This window comes from Equus quagga, chromosome 15 (assembly GCF_021613505.1).
Source record: "Equus quagga isolate Etosha38 chromosome 15, UCLA_HA_Equagga_1.0, whole genome shotgun sequence".
In the NCBI taxonomy this organism is placed as follows: Eukaryota; Metazoa; Chordata; class Mammalia; order Perissodactyla; family Equidae; genus Equus; species Equus quagga.
In genome coordinates, this window is record NC_060281.1 from 58,302,698 (window position 1) to 58,307,831 (window position 5,134).

A 5,134-nucleotide genomic window follows, 5' to 3' on the forward strand; every position below is an offset into this window, starting at 1 on the left:
GTTGAAGTTAATCAGGGCTGAGGAAGAAGCAGAAACCCTGGCCACCTTCCTGGAGCAAGTCTAACAAACAGAGGTCAGATCTAGGCACCAGGATGCACTGGGGATCCCGAGTGAGGCAGGGAAACCTCACCTTCTTGAAGTTGGCTCCTGACACTGGCATGGGGAGTTTTCCCAGCTGTTTAAAAAAAAAAGTATATTAATGGAAAATTTGAGGTATACTAAGGCCAACAGATCAGGAGATGACAGCCACTGAAAAGATAGCTCCCAAGAGGAGGGGGCACACCACGCCATGGGGAAACACCAGGGTTGTCAGGAGGCAGAGGGAGAGGGAAGAACCGTGGGCAAGACTCTTGTGGTTTCCATGGGAAGGAACAGGCGAGGCAGGCCCCAGGCTGAGCGGTACCAATTCAGTGACACCTCTAGTCTTCTCAGACTTTCAGGGATGGGAGCTCTCCCCATGTTGACTCTGGTTGTGGCAGCACGGGTCATTTAGGAAATAACACAATGAGCGCAGCTTTCCCTCATCTTGCTAGATGCAGAGACCCTTGAAGGAGGGAGGGACTGTCCTTAAGCCAGTATCTTTGCTCCCTGGTCTGCAAAGAGAAATGTTGTGGGAAATCCCCAGGGAGTGTCTTCAGAGGTTTTGGGGGGAATCCTGACCAACTGGGAGGAGAAAAGACAGAAGTGGGGTGAGCGATGTGGCAAAGATCCTCCGGGAGGTACAATCAATAGGCTTCCCTTCCTGGCAAGGCCCCCAAAGACTGAGCGAGAGAGGAGTGCAGACTTGTACGCACACCTTTGAACTCTCCTCCTGCCGTCTCCTCCGCCTGCTGTGCCCACATTCCTCTTAGACCAGCTCCTCCTTCCTGGGATCTACTTTGCACAGTTTCCAGGAGGTAAGAAAGTTATAGAGTCCAGAAAGGCTACCTTGATGGATGGAATAAAGAGAGAAGCAGAGAGGAGAGGGAGGGTGGAGGGGCGTGTGGGTGGGCATGGGGTAGGGGCTGAGGGTCTCCCAGGTAGGGTCTTTGGGAAGCTGTAATGGAAGCTGTTGGGGGGTAGAGGAGAGAGAGATGAAGAAATATAACCTTCTATGGATGTTTTGCTGCATCTTAAGAAAAAGTTTCCTCCAGAGACTAAATGCAGATTTGGACTGCTTTCAACCCGTGTCAGGCTGTTACTTCTTGGAAGGTGACACCATGCCAGGACTGGGCCGTACTCTCCCGTGTTTATGTGGGTTACCTTGTATTGAGCTGTGTGTTTTCACAAACTATAGTCAGTGATGATTTTGCTGCTATCCAATTTTTATAAAAAAGCAGAAGAAGTATTTTTGGCTTTCACGTTTTAGAAGAGAGAAAGGTCTGGGTGTCCTTCCTAAAGACTGCGGACACTCTGATTTCATCTTCCTTCCAACTCTGCAAGCCCAGAACTTTCTACTCTGATCTCAAGCTTGGAGGTAAACTGGGGCTTTTTTCTGAGGAAAGATCTACACAACGCCGAACAAACTGGAGGAAAAGTAAACCGATAACAGCCAGCAGCCAGGTCTATAGATTACAGGGTGACCAAAACGGATGGTTTGGCTCACTTTTTCTGCTTTATTCCACTGCTTTCTTTTCTCTCAATTATCTTAACGAATGACTGCTTCCGGTTTAAGACGGAGCCCAAAGTCCTTGTGGGTTTTCCCAGCCAGAGAGATTTGGGCTTCCTAGTTTTGAACAGCAATATCGTCACGCCAGATGTAACTCCCTTCTGGCAAATGGGACGGCTAATTGATGAGCTCAGGACGGGAGGCCTCCTGCAGGAGACAGCGCAAAGAAAAGGAAAATGCGCACGGCACACAGACAGTTAAGCCGGTGGGGAGGCCGCTCTCTGGCACCGATGATGGAAAACCTCGGCTGAAAAGAGAGACCCCCCTGCAGCAGTTTGAAGGCAAAGAGTAGCTGCTTGCTGCTTTTTATTTTTAACTATGAAGGATCAATTAGAGCCGTCAGATCGTGTCGCCAGAGGTTCTGATGTGAGCCTGCTGACTCAGGAGGAGAGTCAGACAGCACTCCCTCCCGGGGCCGCAAGACTTCTCCTTAATTGGTTTGAAAAATTGTGCTGGACGCCAGCAGCTGCTGCTCGGGCGGTCAGGAGCCAGGAGGGACAGAAAGGATGACAGCCCAGCCTCTCGCCTTCCGAAGCCCCTCGGTGACTTTCACGCACAGCCTTTCTTTTCCTTCCCTCTTAAGTTTGTCTCTGGGACGACCCCTACCCCGCGAAACTTTCGGTGGAGCCTGGGCACATGACGCAGCCTCTTCTCTCCATCTCGGAGGCTGTTTCTGAGGTAGCACTTCCCGCCTGCGCCTGCTGGCAGCGAGTCGTCAGCAAGGCGGTTCCCTCGCGCGCCTCTGCCCCAGGCCCCAGCAGGCTGCGCCCCTCTTTTTACCTTTGATTGAAATCTCGTTTCCTCTCTAGCGTTTGTCCTTCTGCTCCTGAACCGCTCCCGCGTTCCTCGGGCGACTGCCCCACGCTCCAGGCATCATGGGGGAGCAGGGCCCTGAGGGGACACTCACAGGTGGGAGCAACTGCCTGGCTTCCGTCTAGGAGAAGAGCTGGGCCGTTTCCTTGTCTATAAATGAAGACGGTTGGATTAAATAATTTGTTCTCAAATATATTTTTTTCTTTCAGCAGGTAAAAATCTTATTCAAACAAAAAGTAACTGAAATGCATCCTACAGTGTCCTGCCCACTGGGCTTCATGTCCTCCATCCCCAGCTGACGCCTCTACCAGGGCCCGGGGCTCCCCAGAGCACAGCTCGGAAATCACCAGGCTGGACGTGCTGGAGGCCCCGTTAGGCTCTGACAGTCTGGGTCCTGTGGTGTGGGGATTTCAGGAACGGCCCCAGGAGAGAAGAGAGCCCACAGCAGGGCAGCCTGGTCCCTGCAGGTGGTCTCAGCAGCGGCAGAGGGCTGGGGGACAAGGAAGATGCAGATAGTGCTACCACCAACGGCAGCTGCTCAGGCTGCGGTGGCCCCGCGGCCTCACTTCCCTAAGAGCAGCTGGAGAGAACAGAGGGATGGTCCCAACACCCGGCCGCCCTGGGAGGTGAGGTGCAAGAGGAAGCCACGTTCAGGTCTTTGCATTTTTTTTTCAGTGCCATAGAAAGTTATTGGAGGGTTTTAAATACAGCATGATCTGATTGACACACTCAGAAGATTTACATGTTTAAATGACTCCAGCATTAAGTTGGAGAGTGGATTGACAGGATAAGCCTGGAAAGTTCATTCACTAGTCTTGCTGAGATGATGCGATGTCTAACAGAACTGAAACTTTAGGTCCACACAAAAACGGGTACAGGAATGTTCATAGGAGCATTATTCATAATAGCCCCGAAGTGGAGACAACTCTATTGTCCATCAGCTGAAGAAAGGATAAATAAATGTAGGATATCCATACAGTGGGATATCATTTGGCCGTAAAGGAATAAAGTACTGGTACCGGTATGCACTGCAAGATGGATGAACCTTGAAAACATCATGCTAAGTGAAAGAAGCCACTCACAAGAGACCACAGATTATATGATCCCATTATACGAAATGTCCAGAAGAGGCACGTCTACAGAGATAGAAAGGAACTGGTCATCAGGGCTAGGTGAGGAGGGCGAGTGGGGAGTGAGTGCTAATGGGTATGGGGCTTCTTTTGGAGATGATTAAAATGTTCTGGAATTAGTGGTGATGGTTGCTTTGTGAATATACTAAAAACTAACGAATTGTACACTTCAAAAGGATGAATATTATGGTATGTGAATTATATCTCAATTAAAATAACTAGATATTAATTAAAATAATTTTAATTATTAAAATGAACATAATTTAATAAAATTAATTTTTTAAAAAAGATGATGAGAGCTGGAACAGCAATGGTAATGGAGTTTGGTGACAGGTCGAATACAGGGCATGAGAGAGAGGAAAGAGAGGCTGGTTCTCAGACCCCAGAAGGGCTATGCCTGTGGGGACAGGGGCACCACTGAGCAAGGCGGGAACAGAGGATGAGAAGCGCTCGAGCGGGAGCCACGGGATGGGAAGGTGCGCCTGTGCAGGGAAGGCCCACCGGAAGCGCTGCCTTGAGGCGGGACTTCCTGTGGGAGGGGCCAAGAGGCAGAGGCAGCCATCTGCCCTGACACGCTGGTTTGCCGCTGTTAGCAGGCGAGTGTAACTGAGGCCCAAGAGTCGCGGAAGTCGCCCAGGCCGCCGTCATGTTTGCTCTCTTGTGTCTCAGGCATCCAGCTCCCTCGTCCTGGGCGCATCTCCCGCCTTCTTTACCTGGATGCTGTCTCCTCTAGCGAGTGCGCCCTACCGCACTCCTCCGCCACCCAGGCCGGGCTCCCCACTCACCTTCGTCTTTGCTCTGACCGTGGTATTGACAGTGAGTGCTTTTCAGTGGGATAGGGATTCTTGTTTTCTTTTTAACTTTATATCCAGAGTCAAGTTCCTAGTACATGGCAGGCATAGGCATGCAACATATGGTTGTTGAGCTGGATTAAAATTTTATTTAGAGTTGGTCCATCTTCTTAATTGTTTGGAGTTGTTTTCCCCCACCTCTGACCCCCATTTTTGAGCTACAGTGGTGAAAACCTCATGTGGTATTCCAAGTTTGGACTGACCGTGAGGCGGCGTGTGGAAGAAAAGAGCACAGGAGGGGAATTTAATTCTTCCGGTTTCCAGTCTTGGTGCTGCCACAAGCTCGCGGTTTCTTTTTAGCTAGGTTGTTTTATATGTCCTCTAGGACTTAATTGCTCATCTGTAAAATAAAGCCTGTGACCCAGATACTCTCTGGGACAGTACTGTCTGATAGAACTTCCTGTGGTCGCAGAAATGGTCCATGTCTGCGCTAATATGGCAGCCACCAGCCAGTGCAGCTACTGAGACCTTGAAATGTAGCTAGTGTGACTGTGTTGGGAGTTCAGCTCTAAGATCCCGCTACCTCTTTTTTATACCATTTTCTTTATGTTTCTCTACACAGTCTTTCCTCTGGTCTGTTGTTTTCAAGTTTTTTTATGTATGAAAATAGAAAACTCAAAGATAGATCTTTTATTAGGTTTTTGTTTGGCAAAGTGTCAACGTGTTTATAACATAATGGTAAAGGAAACTTT